The 20,499-nt window shown below is 33.1% G+C and overlaps 9 non-coding genes across 9 annotated transcripts; all 9 read right to left on the minus strand.

Moving 5' to 3' along the window:
* Positions 1–941: 941 nt before the first annotated feature.
* TRNAL-UAG (transfer RNA leucine (anticodon UAG)) lies at positions 942–1,023 on the minus strand. Its single transcript has one exon. It is a non-coding gene; the product is annotated as a tRNA-Leu (tRNA).
* A 3,360-nt stretch (positions 1,024–4,383) lies between these two features.
* Positions 4,384–4,465, minus strand: TRNAL-UAG (transfer RNA leucine (anticodon UAG)). Its single transcript has one exon. It is a non-coding gene; the product is annotated as a tRNA-Leu (tRNA).
* Positions 4,466–6,115: 1,650 nt separating this feature from the next.
* On the minus strand, positions 6,116–6,197 carry TRNAL-UAG (transfer RNA leucine (anticodon UAG)). The gene has a single exon. It is a non-coding gene; the product is annotated as a tRNA-Leu (tRNA).
* A 3,360-nt stretch (positions 6,198–9,557) lies between these two features.
* Positions 9,558–9,639, minus strand: TRNAL-UAG (transfer RNA leucine (anticodon UAG)). The gene has a single exon. It is a non-coding gene; the product is annotated as a tRNA-Leu (tRNA).
* A 3,360-nt stretch (positions 9,640–12,999) lies between these two features.
* On the minus strand, positions 13,000–13,081 carry TRNAL-UAG (transfer RNA leucine (anticodon UAG)). Its single transcript has one exon. It is a non-coding gene; the product is annotated as a tRNA-Leu (tRNA).
* Positions 13,082–14,731: 1,650 nt separating this feature from the next.
* Positions 14,732–14,813, minus strand: TRNAL-UAG (transfer RNA leucine (anticodon UAG)). The gene has a single exon. It is a non-coding gene; the product is annotated as a tRNA-Leu (tRNA).
* Positions 14,814–16,463: 1,650 nt separating this feature from the next.
* On the minus strand, positions 16,464–16,545 carry TRNAL-UAG (transfer RNA leucine (anticodon UAG)). The gene has a single exon. It is a non-coding gene; the product is annotated as a tRNA-Leu (tRNA).
* A 1,650-nt stretch (positions 16,546–18,195) lies between these two features.
* On the minus strand, positions 18,196–18,277 carry TRNAL-UAG (transfer RNA leucine (anticodon UAG)). The gene has a single exon. It is a non-coding gene; the product is annotated as a tRNA-Leu (tRNA).
* Positions 18,278–19,927: 1,650 nt separating this feature from the next.
* On the minus strand, positions 19,928–20,009 carry TRNAL-UAG (transfer RNA leucine (anticodon UAG)). Its single transcript has one exon. It is a non-coding gene; the product is annotated as a tRNA-Leu (tRNA).
* Positions 20,010–20,499: the final 490 nt, after the last annotated feature.

Below are 20,499 nucleotides of genomic sequence, written 5' to 3' on the forward strand. Positions count from 1 at the left end.
CATCATTTAGTGCAAGTGATGTATCCAAATAACTTTGAAGTACTATTCAAATGCCTAAGATAGACAGCTGTGAGATTAAAATCCAGAAAGATAGGAAAGATAGAGAAATTGGAATATAAATCCATCAATTTATACCAATGAGTCACGTTGCCAACATTTCCATCTCTAATTGTATGATAAGACCACTCAGTAATTAAATATTAGTTATGATATTACTTCTAATTACTTCATGCCAACTTAATTTTGGCTCATCTTTACTCTTAGCAGATAACATTTTTAAAACGTTTGGGAAGTCTCTTGTAACAATGATGAACTGTTGAGTAGCTATAGGAATCTTCCACCAACCAAATTCAGTTGGGTAATATCCTATCTAATGGAAAAAAAGAATCACTTTGCCATCAATAACTGCCCTACTCTTTGTATAATAAAGATGGCAGTAGTGAGATTTGCACCCACACCTCCAAAGAGACTGGAGCCTTAATCCAGCGCCTTAGACTGCTCGGCCATGCTACCACATGTGCATGTTGTTAGGGTAGCTCACAGATCTAGAACATCAAAATAAAAGGGTTTTTTTGTTTTAAAGTATTAATTGAAAAGATGTCAGCAAAAGCTAAAAGAAAGTTCATTATTAAACATAAATCCGATGAGAAATTCAGATTTTTTATAGAATTCCATTTTGTTTATTTTCATTGAAATAACAAGAGAAATTGAGATGCATGAAGTAATAAAATATTAGTTCTGATATGGGACATAATTACTTAATGCAAAATTAAAATTTGAATGTCTTTATTGTTAGCAGATATCATTATTTTAAAGGTTTGAGAAGACTGTTGCAACTATGATGAACTGTTGGGAACTTGGTGGCTAATGCAGGGTACTATCACCAACCTTTTTCAGTTGGTTAATATCTGATCAAAAATCAATTCTTTGGAAAATAAGATTGGCAGCAGTGGGATTTGAACCCACGCCTCCGAAGAGACTGGAGCCTAAATCCAGCGCCTTAGACCGCTCGGCCATGCTACCACTGGCACACATGGAGTTCTTATCTCACAGATCTTTCATATAATTAAGATTGCTGCAAATTAAATGTTTAATTTTGTTTTAAAGCGACACTTGGAAAGAAGTGTCATGTTAAAAGTCTATGAAATGAAAAACAATTTGCTAATACAAGATTTCAATGAAAGGTAAAAACATCCATGTTTTACTTGGTAATATTGATGAGAACTGATTTTTTAATTTTCTCAGTTACTTTTTGTTTGTTTTAACTGACATATTCAAAAATTGAGATGCTTGCTAGATGCATTATGTAGATCGCAGAGATATTCAAAGCCACTTTTTGAGAGCAACAATACATTTTAGATAGTTCTATAAAAGGTTTGAGAAAACTATTAAAACCATGATAACTTGTTTTGAGCTACTGCATGTGACAGCTTATGGTGTGCTTCCACTAACCAAATTTAGCTTCTTTTATACCTTATCTACTTTAGGAAAGCACTTTGATATATATCACAGGATCTTCTCCTTGGAGAATAAATATGGCAGCAGTGGGATTTGATTCCAGCAGCTTGAATAGCTCTGTCATCCTACAACCTGCTTAACACTTTAAAATATTTTAGCTCTCATATCTGGAATGTCATTCAAAACTTTACCCAAAGTCAGGAAAAGCTGAGATAAAATGCAAAAGAAGCCAGGTACATTTAACAAGTAATGATTATATTTGTCTTCAAATTTCCTTCATTTAGTGCAACTGATGTATCCAAATAACTTTTAAGTATTATTCAAATGCCTAAAATAGACAGCTGTGAGATTTAAATCCAGAGAGATAGGAAAGATAGAGAAATCGGAATATAAATCCATCAATTTATACCAATGAGTCACGTTGCCAACATTTCCATCTCTAATTGTATGATAAGACCACTCAGTAATAAAGGATTAATTATGATATTAGTTCTAATTAATTCATGCCAACTTAATTTTGGCTCATCTTTACTCTTAGCAGATAACATTTTTAAAATGTTTGGGAAGTCTCTTCTAACAATGATGAACTGTTGAGTAGCTATAGGAATCTTCCACCAACCAACTTCAGCTGGGTAATGTCCTATCTAATGGAAATAAAGAATCACTTTGCCATCAATAACTGCCCTACTCTTTGTATAATAAAGATGGCAGTAGTGAGATTTGCACCCACGCCTCCAAAGAGACTGGAGCCTTAATCCAGCGCTTTAGACTGCTCGGCCATGCTACCACATGTGCATGTTGTTAGGGTAGCTCACAGATCTAGAACATCAAAATTAAAGGGTTTTTTTGTTTTAAAGTATTAATTGAAAAGATGTCAGCAAAGGTTAAAAGAAAGTTCATTATTAAACATAAATCCGATGAGAAATTCAGATTTTTTATTGAATTGCATTTTGTTTATTTTCATTGAAATAACAAAAGAAATTGAGATGCATGAAGTAATAAAATATTTTATTACTGATAGGGCACATAATTACTTCATGCAAAATTAAAATTTGAATATCTTTATTGTTAGCAGATATCATTATTTTAAAGGTTTGAGAAGACTGTTGCAACTATGATGAACTGTTGGGAACTTGGTGGCTAATGCAGGGTACTATCACCAACCTTTTTCAGTTGGTTAATATCTGATCAAAAATCAATTCTTTGGAAAATAAGATTGGCAGCAGTGGGATTTGAACCTAAATCCAGCGCCTTAGAACGCTCGGCCATGCTACCACTGGCACACATGGAGTTCTTAACTCACATATCTTTCATATAATTAAGATTGCTGCAAATTAAATGTTTAATTTTGTTTTAAAGCGACACTTGGAAAGAAGTGTCATGTTAAAAGTCTATGAAATGAAAAACAATTTGCTAATACAAGATTTCAATGAAAGGTAAAAACATCCATGTTTTACTTGGTAATATTGATGAGAACTGATTTTTTAATTTTCTCAGTTACTTTTTGTTTGTTTTAACTGACATATTCAAAAATTGAGATGCTTGCTAGATGCATAATGTAGATCGCAGAGATATTCAAAGCCACTTTTTGAGAGCAACAATACATTTTAGATAGTTCTAAAAAAGGTTTGAGAAAACTATTAAAACCATGATAACTTGTTTTGAGCTACTGCATGTGACAGCTTATGGTGTGCTTCCACCAACCAAATTTAGCTTCTTTTATACCTTATCTACTTTAGGAATACACTTTGATATATATCACTGGATCTTCTCCTTGGAGAATAAATATGGCAGCAGTGGGATTTGATTCCAGCAGCTTGAATAGCTCTGTCATCCTACAACCTGCTGTACACTTTAAAATATTTTAACTCTCATATCTGGAATGTCATTCAAAACTTTACCCAAAGTCAGGAAAAGCAGAGATAAAATGTAAAAGAAGCCAGGTACATTTAACAAGTAATGATTATATTTGTCTTCAGATTTCCATCATTTAGTGCAAGTGATGTATCCAAATAACTTTGAAGTACTATTCAAATGCCTAAGATAGACAGCTGTGAGATTAAAATCCAGAAAGATAGGAAAGATAGAGAAATTGGAATATAAATCCATCAATTTATACCAATGAGTCACGTTGCCAACATTTCCATCTCTAATTGTATGATAAGACCACTCAGTAATTAAATATTAGTTATGATATTACTTCTAATTACTTCATGCCAACTTAATTTTGGCTCATCTTTACTCTTAGCAGATAACATTTTTAAAACGTTTGGGAAGTCTCTTGTAACAATGATGAACTGTTGAGTAGCTATAGGAATCTTCCACCAACCAAATTCAGTTGGGTAATATCCTATCTAATGGAAAAAAAGAATCACTTTGCCATCAATAACTGCCCTACTCTTTGTATAATAAAGATGGCAGTAGTGAGATTTGCACCCACACCTCCAAAGAGACTGGAGCCTTAATCCAGCGCCTTAGACTGCTCGGCCATGCTACCACATGTGCATGTTGTTAGGGTAGCTCACAGATCTAGAACATCAAAATAAAAGGGTTTTTTTGTTTTAAAGTATTAATTGAAAAGATGTCAGCAAAAGTTAAAAGAAAGTTCATTATTAAACATAAATCCGATGAGAAATTCTGATTTTTTATAGAATTGCATTTTGTTTATTTTCATTGAAATAACAAAAGAAATTGAGATGCATGAAGTAATAAAATATTAGTTCTGATAGGGCACATAATTACTTAATGCAAAATTAAAATTTGAATGTCTTTATTGTTAGCAGATATCATTATTTTAAAGGTTTGAGAAGAATGTTGCAACTATGATGAACTGTTGGGAACTTGGTGGCTAATGCAGGGTACTATCACCAACCTTTTTCAGTTGGTTAATATCTGATCAAAAATCAATTCTTTGGAAAATAAGATTGGCAGCAGTGGGATTTGAACCCACGCCTCCGAAGAGACTGGAGCCTAAATCCAGTGCCTTAGACCGCTCGGCCATGCTACCACTGGCACACATGGAGTTCTTATCTCACAGATCTTTCATATAATTAAGATTGCTGCAAATTAAATGTTTAATTTGGTTTTAAAGCGACACTTGGAAAGAAGTGTCATGTTAAAAGTCTATGAAATGATAAACAATTCGCTAATACAAGATTTCAATGAAAGGTAAAAACATCCATGTTTTACTTGGTAATATTGATGAGAACTGATTTTTTAATTTTCTCAGTTACTTTTTGTTTGTTTTAACTGACATATTCAAAAATTGAGATGCTTGCTAGATGCATAATGTAGATCACAGAGATATTCGAAGCCACTTTTTGAGAGCAACAATACAATTTAGATAGTTCTAAAAAAGGTTTGAGAAAACTATTAAAACCATGATAACTTGTTTTGAGCTACTGCATGTGACAGCTTATGGTGTGCTTCCACCAACCAAATTTAGCTTCTTTTATACCTTATCTACTTTAGGAATACACTTTGATATATATCACTGGATCTTCTCCTTGGAGAATAAATATGGCAGCAGTGGGATTTGATTCCAGCAGCTTGAATAGCTCTGTCATCCTACAACCTGCTGTACACTTTAAAATAATTTAACTCTCATATCTGGAATGTCATTCAAAACTTTACCCAAAGTCAGGAAAAGCAGAGATAAAATGTAAAAGAAGCCAGGTACATTTAACAAGTAATGATTATATTTGTCTTCAGATTTCCTTCATTTAGTGCAACTGATGTATCCAAATAACTTTGAAGTACTATTCAAATGCCTAAGATAGACAGCTGTGAGATTAAAATCCAGAAAGATAGGAAAGATAGAGAAATCGGAATATAAATCCATCAATTTATACCAATGAGTCACGTTGCCAACATTTCCATCTCTAATTGTATGATAAGACCACTCAGTAATTAAATATTAGTTATGATATTACTTATAATTACTTCATGCCAACTTAATTTTGGCTCATCTTTACTCTTAGCAGATAACATTTTTAAAACGTTTGGGAAGTCTCTTGTAACAATGATGAACTGTTGAGTAGCTATAGGAATCTTCCACCAACCAAATTCAGTTGGGTGATATCCTATCTAATGGAAAAAAAGAATCACTTTGCCATCAATAACTGCCCTACTCTTTGTATAATAAAGATGGCAGTAGTGAGATTTGCACCCACACCTCCAAAGAGACTGGAGCCTTAATCCAGCGCCTTAGACTGCTCGGCCATGCTACCACATGTGCATGTTGTTAGGGTAGCTCACAGATCTAGAACATCAAAATAAAAGGGTTTTTTTGTTTTAAAGTATTAATTGAAAAGATGTCAGCAAAAGCTAAAAGAAAGTTCATTATTAAACATAAATCCGATGAGAAATTCTGATTTTTTAAAGAATTGCATTTTGTTTATTTTCATTGAAATAACAAAAGAAATTGAGATGCATGAAGTAATAAAATATTAGTTCTGATATGGCACATAATTACTTCATGCAAAATTAAAATTTGAATGTCTTTATTGTTAGCAGATATCATTATTTTAAAGGTTTGAGAAGACTGTTGCAACTATGATGAACTGTTGGGAACTTGGTGGCTAATGCAGGGTACTATCACCAACCTTTTTCAGTTGGTTAATATCTGATCAAAAATCAATTCTTTGGAAAATAAGATTGGCAGCAGTGGGATTTGAACCCACGCCTCCGAAGAGACTGGAGCCTAAATCCAGCACCTTAGACCGCTTGGCCATGCTACCACTGGCACACATGGAGTTCTTATCTCACAGATCTTTCATATAATTAAGATTGCTGCAAATTAAATGTTTAATTTTGTTTTAAAGCGACACTTGGAAAGAAGTGTCATGTTAAAAGTCTATGAAATGAAAAACAATTTGCTAATACAAGATTTCAATGAAAGGTAAAAACATCCATGTTTTACTTGGTAATATTGATGAGAACTGATTTTTTAATTTTCTCAGTTACTTTTTGTTTGTTTTAACTGACATATTCAAAAATTGAGATGCTTGCTAGATGCATTATGTAGATCGCAGAGATATTCAAAGCCACTTTTTGAGAGCAACAATACATTTTAGATAGTTCTATAAAAGGTTTGAGAAAACTATTAAAACCATGATAACTTGTTTTGAGCTACTGCATGTGACAGCTTATGGTGTGCTTCCACTAACCAAATTTAGCTTCTTTTATACCTTATCTACTTTAGGAAAGCACTTTGATATATATCACAGGATCTTCTCCTTGGAGAATAAATATGGCAGCAGTGGGATTTGATTCCAGCAGCTTGAATAGCTCTGTCATCCTACAACCTGCTTAACACTTTAAAATATTTTAGCTCTCATATCTGGAATGTCATTCAAAACTTTACCCAAAGTCAGGAAAAGCTGAGATAAAATGCAAAAGAAGCCAGGTACATTTAACAAGTAATGATTATATTTGTCTTCAAATTTCCTTCATTTAGTGCAACTGATGTATCCAAATAACTTTTAAGTATTATTCAAATGCCTAAAATAGACAGCTGTGAGATTTAAATCCAGAGAGATAGGAAAGATAGAGAAATCGGAATATAAATCCATCAATTTATACCAATGAGTCACGTTGCCAACATTTCCATCTCTAATTGTATGATAAGACCACTCAGTAATAAAGGATTAATTATGATATTAGTTCTAATTAATTCATGCCAACTTAATTTTGGCTCATCTTTACTCTTAGCAGATAACATTTTTAAAATGTTTGGGAAGTCTCTTCTAACAATGATGAACTGTTGAGTAGCTATAGGAATCTTCCACCAACCAACTTCAGCTGGGTAATGTCCTATCTAATGGAAAAAAAGAATCACTTTGCCATCAATAACTGCCCTACTCTTTGTATAATAAAGATGGCAGTAGTGAGATTTGCACCCACGCCTCCAAAGAGACTGGAGCCTTAATCCAGCGCTTTAGACTGCTCGGCCATGCTACCACATGTGCATGTTGTTAGGGTAGCTCACAGATCTAGAACATCAAAATTAAAGGGTTTTTTTGTTTTAAAGTATTAATTGAAAAGATGTCAGCAAAGGTTAAAAGAAAGTTCATTATTAAACATAAATCCGATGAGAAATTCAGATTTTTTATTGAATTGCATTTTGTTTATTTTCATTGAAATAACAAAAGAAATTGAGATGCATGAAGTAATAAAATATTTTATTACTGATAGGGCACATAATTACTTCATGCAAAATTAAAATTTGAATATCTTTATTGTTAGCAGATATCATTATTTTAAAGGTTTGAGAAGACTGTTGCAACTATGATGAACTGTTGGGAACTTGGTGGCTAATGCAGGGTACTATCACCAACCTTTTTCAGTTGGTTAATATCTGATCAAAAATCAATTCTTTGGAAAATAAGATTGGCAGCAGTGGGATTTGAACCTAAATCCAGCGCCTTAGAACGCTCGGCCATGCTACCACTGGCACACATGGAGTTCTTAACTCACATATCTTTCATATAATTAAGATTGCTGCAAATTAAATGTTTAATTTTGTTTTAAAGCGACACTTGGAAAGAAGTGTCATGTTAAAAGTCTATGAAATGAAAAACAATTTGCTAATACAAGATTTCAATGAAAGGTAAAAACATCCATGTTTTACTTGGTAATATTGATGAGAACTGATTTTTTAATTTTCTCAGTTACTTTTTGTTTGTTTTAACTGACATATTCAAAAATTGAGATGCTTGCTAGATGCATAATGTAGATCGCAGAGATATTCAAAGCCACTTTTTGAGAGCAACAATACATTTTAGATAGTTCTAAAAAAGGTTTGAGAAAACTATTAAAACCATGATAACTTGTTTTGAGCTACTGCATGTGACAGCTTATGGTGTGCTTCCACCAACCAAATTTAGCTTCTTTTATACCTTATCTACTTTAGGAATACACTTTGATATATATCACTGGATCTTCTCCTTGGAGAATAAATATGGCAGCAGTGGGATTTGATTCCAGCAGCTTGAATAGCTCTGTCATCCTACAACCTGCTGTACACTTTAAAATATTTTAACTCTCATATCTGGAATGTCATTCAAAACTTTACCCAAAGTCAGGAAAAGCAGAGATAAAATGTAAAAGAAGCCAGGTACATTTAACAAGTAATGATTATATTTGTCTTCAGATTTCCATCATTTAGTGCAAGTGATGTATCCAAATAACTTTGAAGTACTATTCAAATGCCTAAGATAGACAGCTGTGAGATTAAAATCCAGAAAGATAGGAAAGATAGAGAAATTGGAATATAAATCCATCAATTTATACCAATGAGTCACGTTGCCAACATTTCCATCTCTAATTGTATGATAAGACCACTCAGTAATTAAATATTAGTTATGATATTACTTCTAATTACTTCATGCCAACTTAATTTTGGCTCATCTTTACTCTTAGCAGATAACATTTTTAAAACGTTTGGGAAGTCTCTTGTAACAATGATGAACTGTTGAGTAGCTATAGGAATCTTCCACCAACCAAATTCAGTTGGGTAATATCCTATCTAATGGAAAAAAAGAATCACTTTGCCATCAATAACTGCCCTACTCTTTGTATAATAAAGATGGCAGTAGTGAGATTTGCACCCACACCTCCAAAGAGACTGGAGCCTTAATCCAGCGCCTTAGACTGCTCGGCCATGCTACCACATGTGCATGTTGTTAGGGTAGCTCACAGATCTAGAACATCAAAATAAAAGGGTTTTTTTGTTTTAAAGTATTAATTGAAAAGATGTCAGCAAAAGCTAAAAGAAAGTTCATTATTAAACATAAATCCGATGAGAAATTCAGATTTTTTATAGAATTCCATTTTGTTTATTTTCATTGAAATAACAAGAGAAATTGAGATGCATGAAGTAATAAAATATTAGTTCTGATATGGGACATAATTACTTAATGCAAAATTAAAATTTGAATGTCTTTATTGTTAGCAGATATCATTATTTTAAAGGTTTGAGAAGACTGTTGCAACTATGATGAACTGTTGGGAACTTGGTGGCTAATGCAGGGTACTATCACCAACCTTTTTCAGTTGGTTAATATCTGATCAAAAATCAATTCTTTGGAAAATAAGATTGGCAGCAGTGGGATTTGAACCCACGCCTCCGAAGAGACTGGAGCCTAAATCCAGCGCCTTAGACCGCTCGGCCATGCTACCACTGGCACACATGGAGTTCTTATCTCACAGATCTTTCATATAATTAAGATTGCTGCAAATTAAATGTTTAATTTTGTTTTAAAGCGACACTTGGAAAGTAGTGTCATGTTAAAAGTCTATGAAATGAAAAACAATTTGCTAATACAAGATTTCAATGAAAGGTAAAAACATCCATGTTTTACTTGGTAATATTGATGAGAACTGATTTTTTAATTTTCTCAGTTACTTTTTGTTTGTTTTAACTGACATATTCAAAAATTGAGATGCTTGCTAGATGCATTATGTAGATCGCAGAGATATTCAAAGCCACTTTTTGAGAGCAACAATACATTTTAGATAGTTCTATAAAAGGTTTGAGAAAACTATTAAAACCATGATAACTTGTTTTGAGCTACTGCATGTGACAGCTTATGGTGTGCTTCCACTAACCAAATTTAGCTTCTTTTATACCTTATCTACTTTAGGAAAGCACTTTGATATATATCACAGGATCTTCTCCTTGGAGAATAAATATGGCAGCAGTGGGATTTGATTCCAGCAGCTTGAATAGCTCTGTCATCCTACAACCTGCTTAACACTTTAAAATATTTTAGCTCTCATATCTGGAATGTCATTCAAAACTTTACCCAAAGTCAGGAAAAGCTGAGATAAAATGCAAAAGAAGCCAGGTACATTTAACAAGTAATGATTATATTTGTCTTCAAATTTCCTTCATTTAGTGCAACTGATGTATCCAAATAACTTTTAAGTATTATTCAAATGCCTAAAATAGACAGCTGTGAGATTTAAATCCAGAGAGATAGGAAAGATAGAGAAATCGGAATATAAATCCATCAATTTATACCAATGAGTCACGTTGCCAACATTTCCATCTCTAATTGTATGATAAGACCACTCAGTAATAAAGGATTAATTATGATATTAGTTCTAATTAATTCATGCCAACTTAATTTTGGCTCATCTTTACTCTTAGCAGATAACATTTTTAAAATGTTTGGGAAGTCTCTTCTAACAATGATGAACTGTTGAGTAGCTATAGGAATCTTCCACCAACCAACTTCAGCTGGGTAATGTCCTATCTAATGGAAATAAAGAATCACTTTGCCATCAATAACTGCCCTACTCTTTGTATAATAAAGATGGCAGTAGTGAGATTTGCACCCACGCCTCCAAAGAGACTGGAGCCTTAATCCAGCGCTTTAGACTGCTCGGCCATGCTACCACATGTGCATGTTGTTAGGGTAGCTCACAGATCTAGAACATCAAAATTAAAGGGTTTTTTTGTTTTAAAGTATTAATTGAAAAGATGTCAGCAAAGGTTAAAAGAAAGTTCATTATTAAACATAAATCCGATGAGAAATTCAGATTTTTTATTGAATTGCATTTTGTTTATTTTCATTGAAATAACAAAAGAAATTGAGATGCATGAAGTAATAAAATATTTTATTACTGATAGGGCACATAATTACTTCATGCAAAATTAAAATTTGAATATCTTTATTGTTAGCAGATATCATTATTTTAAAGGTTTGAGAAGACTGTTGCAACTATGATGAACTGTTCGGAACTTGGTGGCTAATGCAGGGTACTATCACCAACCTTTTTCAGTTGGTTAATATCTGATCAAAAATCAATTCTTTGGAAAATAAGATTGGCAGCAGTGGGATTTGAACCTAAATCCAGCGCCTTAGAACGCTCGGCCATGCTACCACTGGCACACATGGAGTTCTTAACTCACATATCTTTCATATAATTAAGATTGCTGCAAATTAAATGTTTAATTTTGTTTTAAAGCGACACTTGGAAAGAAGTGTCATGTTAAAAGTCTATGAAATGAAAAACAATTTGCTAATACAAGATTTCAATGAAAGGTAAAAACATCCATGTTTTACTTGGTAATATTGATGAGAACTTATTTTTTAATTTTCTCAGTTACTTTTTGTTTGTTTTAACTGACATATTCAAAAATTGAGATGCTTGCTAGATGCATAATGTAGATCGCAGAGATATTCAAAGCCACTTTTTGAGAGCAACAATACATTTTAGATAGTTCTAAAAAAGGTTTGAGAAAACTATTAAAACCATGATAACTTGTTTTGAGCTACTGCATGTGACAGCTTATGGTGTGCTTCCACCAACCAAATTTAGCTTCTTTTATACCTTATCTACTTTAGGAATACACTTTGATATATATCACTGGATCTTCTCCTTGGAGAATAAATATGGCAGCAGTGGGATTTGATTCCAGCAGCTTGAATAGCTCTGTCATCCTACAACCTGCTGTACACTTTAAAATATTTTAACTCTCATATCTGGAATGTCATTCAAAACTTTACCCAAAGTCAGGAAAAGCAGAGATAAAATGTAAAAGAAGCCAGGTACATTTAACAAGTAATGATTATATTTGTCTTCAGATTTCCATCATTTAGTGCAAGTGATGTATCCAAATAACTTTGAAGTACTATTCAAATGCCTAAGATAGACAGCTGTGAGATTAAAATCCAGAAAGATAGGAAAGATAGAGAAATTGGAATATAAATCCATCAATTTATACCAATGAGTCACGTTGCCAACATTTCCATCTCTAATTGTATGATAAGACCACTCAGTAATTAAATATTAGTTATGATATTACTTCTAATTACTTCATGCCAACTTAATTTTGGCTCATCTTTACTCTTAGCAGATAACATTTTTAAAACGTTTGGGAAGTCTCTTGTAACAATGATGAACTGTTGAGTAGCTATAGGAATCTTCCACCAACCAAATTCAGTTGGGTAATATCCTATCTAATGGAAAAAAAGAATCACTTTGCCATCAATAACTGCCCTACTCTTTGTATAATAAAGATGGCAGTAGTGAGATTTGCACCCACACCTCCAAAGAGACTGGAGCCTTAATCCAGCGCCTTAGACTGCTCGGCCATGCTACCACATGTGCATGTTGTTAGGGTAGCTCACAGATCTAGAACATCAAAATAAAAGGGTTTTTTTGTTTTAAAGTATTAATTGAAAAGATGTCAGCAAAAGTTAAAAGAAAGTTCATTATTAAACATAAATCCGATGAGAAATTCTGATTTTTTATAGAATTGCATTTTGTTTATTTTCATTGAAATAACAAAAGAAATTGAGATGCATGAAGTAATAAAATATTAGTTCTGATAGGGCACATAATTACTTAATGCAAAATTAAAATTTGAATGTCTTTATTGTTAGCAGATATCATTATTTTAAAGGTTTGAGAAGAATGTTGCAACTATGATGAACTATTGGGAACTTGGTGGCTAATGCAGGGTACTATCACCAACCTTTTTCAGTTGGTTAATATCTGATCAAAAATCAATTCTTTGGAAAATAAGATTGGCAGCAGTGGGATTTGAACCCACGCCTCCGAAGAGACTGGAGCCTAAATCCAGTGCCTTAGACCGCTCGGCCATGCTACCACTGGCACACATGGAGTTCTTATCTCACAGATCTTTCATATAATTAAGATTGCTGCAAATTAAATGTTTAATTTGGTTTTAAAGCGACACTTGGAAAGAAGTGTCATGTTAAAAGTCTATGAAATGATAAACAATTCGCTAATACAAGATTTCAATGAAAGGTAAAAACATCCATGTTTTACTTGGTAATATTGATGAGAACTGATTTTTTAATTTTCTCAGTTACTTTTTGTTTGTTTTAACTGACATATTCAAAAATTGAGATGCTTGCTAGATGCATAATGTAGATCACAGAGATATTCGAAGCCACTTTTTGAGAGCAACAATACAATTTAGATAGTTCTAAAAAAGGTTTGAGAAAACTATTAAAACCATGATAACTTGTTTTGAGCTACTGCATGTGACAGCTTATGGTGTGCTTCCACCAACCAAATTTAGCTTCTTTTATACCTTATCTACTTTAGGAATACACTTTGATATATATCACTGGATCTTCTCCTTGGAGAATAAATATGGCAGCAGTGGGATTTGATTCCAGCAGCTTGAATAGCTCTGTCATCCTACAACCTGCTGTACACTTTAAAATAATTTAACTCTCATATCTGGAATGTCATTCAAAACTTTACCCAAAGTCAGGAAAAGCAGAGATAAAATGTAAAAGAAGCCAGGTACATTTAACAAGTAATGATTATATTTGTCTTCAGATTTCCTTCATTTAGTGCAACTGATGTATCCAAATAACTTTGAAGTACTATTCAAATGCCTAAGATAGACAGCTGTGAGATTAAAATCCAGAAAGATAGGAAAGATAGAGAAATCGGAATATAAATCCATCAATTTATACCAATGAGTCACGTTGCCAACATTTCCATCTCTAATTGTATGATAAGACCACTCAGTAATTAAATATTAGTTATGATATTACTTATAATTACTTCATGCCAACTTAATTTTGGCTCATCTTTACTCTTAGCAGATAACATTTTTAAAACGTTTGGGAAGTCTCTTGTAACAATGATGAACTGTTGAGTAGCTATAGGAATCTTCCACCAACCAAATTCAGTTGGGTGATATCCTATCTAATGGAAAAAAAGAATCACTTTGCCATCAATAACTGCCCTACTCTTTGTATAATAAAGATGGCAGTAGTGAGATTTGCACCCACACCTCCAAAGAGACTGGAGCCTTAATCCAGCGCCTTAGACTGCTCGGCCATGCTACCACATGTGCATGTTGTTAGGGTAGCTCACAGATCTAGAACATCAAAATAAAAGGGTTTTTTTGTTTTAAAGTATTAATTGAAAAGATGTCAGCAAAAGCTAAAAGAAAGTTCATTATTAAACATAAATCCGATGAGAAATTCTGATTTTTTAAAGAATTGCATTTTGTTTATTTTCATTGAAATAACAAAAGAAATTGAGATGCATGAAGTAATAAAATATTAGTTCTGATATGGCACATAATTACTTCATGCAAAATTAAAATTTGAATGTCTTTATTGTTAGCAGATATCATTATTTTAAAGGTTTGAGAAGACTGTTGCAACTATGATGAACTGTTGGGAACTTGGTGGCTAATGCAGGGTACTATCACCAACCTTTTTCAGTTGGTTAATATCTGATCAAAAATCAATTCTTTGGAAAATAAGATTGGCAGCAGTGGGATTTGAACCCACGCCTCCGAAGAGACTGGAGCCTAAATCCAGCACCTTAGACCGCTTGGCCATGCTACCACTGGCACACATGGAGTTCTTATCTCACAGATCTTTCATATAATTAAGATTGCTGCAAATTAAATGTTTAATTTTGTTTTAAAGCGACACTTGGAAAGAAGTGTCATGTTAAAAGTCTATGAAATGAAAAACAATTTGCTAATACAAGATTTCAATGAAAGGTAAAAACATCCATGTTTTACTTGGTAATATTGATGAGAACTGATTTTTTAATTTTCTCAGTTACTTTTTGTTTGTTTTAACTGACATATTCAAAAATTGAGATGCTTGCTAGATGCATAATGTAGATCGCAGAGATATTCAAAGCCACTTTTTGAGAGCAACAATACATTTTAGATAGTTCTATAAAAGGTTTGAGAAAACTATTAAAACCATGATAACTTGTTTTGAGCTACTGCATGTGACAGCTTATGGTGTGCTTCCACTAACCAAATTTAGCTTCTTTTATACCTTATCTACTTTAGGAAAGCACTTTGATATATATCACTGGATCTTCTCCTTGGAGAATAAATATGGCAGCAGCGGGATTTGATTCCAGCAGCTTGAATAGCTCTGTCATCCTACAACCTGCTGTACACTTTAAAATAATTTAACTCTCATATCTGGAATGTCATTCAAAACTTTACCCAAAGTCAGGAAAAGCAGAGATAAAATGTAAAAGAAGCCAGGTACATTTAACAAGTAATGATTATATTTGTCTTCAGATTTCCTTCATTTAGTGCAACTGATGTATCCAAATAACTTTGAAGTACTATTCAAATGCCTAAGATAGACAGCTGTGAGATTAAAATCCAGAAAGATAGGAAAGATAGAGAAATCGGAATATAAATCCATCAATTTATACCAATGAGTCACGTTGCCAACATTTCCATCTCTAATTGTATGATAAGACCACTCAGTAATTAAATATTAGTTATGATATTACTTCTAATTACTTCATGCCAACTTAATTTTGGCTCATCTTTACTCTTAGCAGATAACATTTTTAAAACGTTTGGGAAGTCTCTTGTAACAATGATGAACTGTTGAGTAGCTATAGGAATCTTCCACCAACCAAATTCAGTTGGGTAATATCCTATCTAATGGAAAAAAAGAATCACTTTGCCATCAATAACTGCCCTACTCTTTGTATAATAAAGATGGCAGTAGTGAGATTTGCACCCACACCTCCAAAGAGACTGGAGCCTTAATCCAGCGCCTTAGACTGCTCGGCCATGCTACCACATGTGCATGTTGTTAGGGTAGCTCACAGATCTAGAACATCAAAATAAAAGGGTTTTTTTGTTTTAAAGTATTAATTGAAAAGATGTCAGCAAAAGCTAAAAGAAAGTTCATTATTAAACATAAATCCGATGAGAAATTCAGATTTTTTATAGAATTGCATTTTGTTTATTTTCATTGAAATGACAAAAGAAATTGAGATGCATGAAGTAATAAAATATTAGTTCTGATATGGCACATAATTACTTAATGCAAAATTAAAATTTGAATGTCTTTATTGTTAGCAGATATCATTATTTTAAAGGTTTGAGAAGACTGTTGCAACTATGATGAACTGTTGGGAACTTGGTGGCTAATGCAGGGTACTATCACCAACCTTTTTCAGTTGGTTAATATCTGATCAAAAATCAATTCTTTGGAAAATAAGATTGGCAGCAGTGGGATTTGAACCCACGCCTCCGAAGAGACTGGAGCCTAAATCCAGCACCTTAGACCGCTTGGCCATGCTACCACTGGCACACATGGAGTTCTTATCTCACAGATCTTTCATATAATTAAGATTGCTGCAAATTAAATGTTTAATTTTGTTTTAAAGCGACACTTGGAAAGAAGTGTCATGTTAAAAGTCTATGAAATGAAAAACAATTTGCTAATACAAGATTTCAATGAAAGGTAAAAACATCCATGTTTTACTTGGTAATATTGATGAGAACTGATTTTTTAATTTTCTCAGTTACTTTTTGTTTGTTTTAACTGACATATTCAAAAATTGAGATGCTTGCTAGATGCATAATGTAGATCGCAGAGATATTCAAAGCCACTTTTTGAGAGCAACAATACATTTTAGATAGTTCTATAAAAGGTTTGAGAAAACTATTAAAACCATGATAACTTGTTTTGAGCTACTGCATGTGACAGCTTATGGTGTGCTTCCACTAAACAAATTTAGCTTCTTTTATACCTTATCTACTTTAGGAAAGCACTTTGATATATATCACTGGATCTTCTCCTTGGAGAATAAATATGGCAGCAGCGGGATTTGATTCCAGCAGCTTGAATAGCTCTGTCATCCTACAACCTGCTGTACACTTTAAAATAATTTAACTCTCATATCTGGAATGTCATTCAAAACTTTACCCAAAGTCAGGAAAAGCAGAGATAAAATGTAAAAGAAGCCAGGTACATTTAACAAGTAATGATTATATTTGTCTTCAGATTTCCTTCATTTAGTGCAACTGATGTATCCAAATAACTTTGAAGTACTATTCAAATGCCTAAGATAGACAGCTGTGAGATTAAAATCCAGAAAGATAGGAAAGATAGAGAAATCGGAATATAAATCCATCAATTTATACCAATGAGTCACGTTGCCAACATTTCCATCTCTAATTGTATGATAAGACCACTCAGTAATTAAATATTAGTTATGATATTACTTCTAATTACTTCATGCCAACTTAATTTTGGCTCATCTTTACTCTTAGCAGATAACATTTTTAAAACGTTTGGGAAGTCTCTTGTAACAATGATGAACTGTTGAGTAGCTATAGGAATCTTCCACCAACCAAATTCAGTTGGGTGATATCCTATCTAATGGAAAAAAAGAATCACTTTGCCATCAATAACTGCCCTACTCTTTGTATAATAAAGATGGCAGTAGTGAGATTTGCACCCACACCTCCAAAGAGACTGGAGCCTTAATCCAGCGCCTTAGACTGCTCGGCCATGCTACCACATGTGCATGTTGTTAGGGTAGCTCACAGATCTAGAACATCAAAATAAAAGGGTTTTTTTGTTTTAAAGTATTAATTGAAAAGATGTCAGCAAAAGCTAAAAGAAAGTTCATTATTAAACATAAATCCGATGAGAAATTCTGATTTTTTAAAGAATTGCATTTTGTTTATTTTCATTGAAATAACAAAAGAAATTGAGATGCATGAAGTAATAAAATATTAGTTCTGATATGGCACATAATTACTTCATGCAAAATTAAAATTTGAATGTCTTTATTGTTAGCAGATATCATTATTTTAAAGGTTTGAGAAGACTGTTGCAACTATGATGAACTGTTGGGAACTTGGTGGCTAATGCAGGGTACTATCACCAACCTTTTTCAGTTGGTTAATATCTGATCAAAAATCAATTCTTTGGAAAATAAGATTGGCAGCAGTGGGATTTGAACCCACGCCTCCGAAGAGACTGGAGCCTAAATCCAGCACCTTAGACCGCTTGGCCATGCTACCACTGGCACACATGGAGTTCTTATCTCACAGATCTTTCATATAATTAAGATTGCTGCAAATTAAATGTTTAATTTTGTTTTAAAGCGACACTTGGAAAGAAGTGTCATGTTAAAAGTCTATGAAATGAAAAACAATTTGCTAATACAAGATTTCAATGAAAGGTAAAAACATCCATGTTTTACTTGGTAATATTGATGAGAACTGATTTTTTAATTTTCTCAGTTACTTTTTGTTTGTTTTAACTGACATATTCAAAAATTGAGATGCTTGCTAGATGCATAATGTAGATCGCAGAGATATTCAAAGCCACTTTTTGAGAGCAACAATACATTTTAGATAGTTCTATAAAAGGTTTGAGAAAACTATTAAAACCATGATAACTTGTTTTGAGCTACTGCATGTGACAGCTTATGGTGTGCTTCCACTAACCAAATTTAGCTTCTTTTATACCTTATCTACTTTAGGAAAGCACTTTGATATATATCACTGGATCTTCTCCTTGGAGAATAAATATGGCAGCAGCGGGATTTGATTCCAGCAGCTTGAATAGCTCTGTCATCCTACAACCTGCTGTACACTTTAAAATAATTTAACTCTCATATCTGGAATGTCATTCAAAACTTTACCCAAAGTCAGGAAAAGCAGAGATAAAATGTAAAAGAAGCCAGGTACATTTAACAAGTAATGATTATATTTGTCTTCAGATTTCCTTCATTTAGTGCAACTGATGTATCCAAATAACTTTGAAGTACTATTCAAATGCCTAAGATAGACAGCTGTGAGATTAAAATCCAGAAAGATAGGAAAGATAGAGAAATCGGAATATAAATCCATCAATTTATACCAATGAGTCACGTTGCCAACATTTCCATCTCTAATTGTATGATAAGACCACTCAGTAATTAAATATTAGTTATGATATTACTTCTAATTACTTCATGCCAACTTAATTTTGGCTCATCTTTACTCTTAGCAGATAACATTTTTAAAACGTTTGGGAAGTCTCTTGTAACAATGATGAACTGTTGAGTAGCTATAGGAATCTTCCACCAACCAAATTCAGTTGGGTAATATCCTATCTAATGGAAAAAAAGAATCACTTTGCCATCAATAACTGCCCTACTCTTTGTATAATAAAGATGGCAGTAGTGAGATTTGCACCCACACCTCCAAAGAGACTGGAGCCTTAATCCAGCGCCTTAGACTGCTCGGCCATGCTACCACATGTGCATGTTGTTAGGGTAGCTCACAGATCTAGAACATCAAAATAAAAGGGTTTTTTTGTTTTAAAGTATTAATTGAAAAGATGTCAGCAAAAGCTAAAAGAAAGTTCATTATTAAACATAAATCCGATGAGAAATTCAGATTTTTTATAGAATTGCATTTTGTTTATTTTCATTGAAATGACAAAAGAAATTGAGATGCATGAAGTAATAAAATATTAGTTCTGATATGGCACATAATTACTTAATGCAAAATTAAAATTTGAATGTCTTTATTGTTAGCAGATATCATTATTTTAAAGGTTTGAGAAGACTGTTGCAACTATGATGAACTGTTGGGAACTTGGTGGCTAATGCAGGGTACTATCACCAACCTTTTTCAGTTGGTTAATATCTGATCAAAAATCAATTCTTTGGAAAATAAGATTGGCAGCAGTGGGATTTGAACCCACGCCTCCGAAGAGACTGGAGCCTAAATCCAGCACCTTAGACCGCTTGGCCATGCTACCACTGGCACACATGGAGTTCTTATCTCACAGATCTTTCATATAATTAAGATTGCTGCAAATTAAATGTTTAATTTTGTTTTAAAGCGACACTTGGAAAGAAGTGTCATGTTAAAAGTCTATGAAATGAAAAACAATTTGCTAATACAAGATTTCAATGAAAGGTAAAAACATCCATGTTTTACTTGGTAATATTGATGAGAACTGATTTTTTAATTTTCTCAGTTACTTTTTGTTTGTTTTAACTGACATATTCAAAAATTGAGATGCTTGCTAGATGCATAATGTAGATCGCAGAGATATTCAAAGCCACTTTTTGAGAGCAACAATACATTTTAGATAGTTCTATAAAAGGTTTGAGAAAACTATTAAAACCATGATAACTTGTTTTGAGCTACTGCATGTGACAGCTTATGGTGTGCTTCCACTAACCAAATTTAGCTTCTTTTATACCTTATCTACTTTAGGAAAGCACTTTGATATATATCACTGG

This window comes from Taudactylus pleione, unplaced genomic scaffold (assembly GCF_031769625.1).
Source record: "Taudactylus pleione unplaced genomic scaffold, aTauple2 ptg000016l, whole genome shotgun sequence".
Lineage (NCBI taxonomy): Eukaryota > Metazoa > Chordata > Amphibia > Anura > Myobatrachidae > Taudactylus > Taudactylus pleione.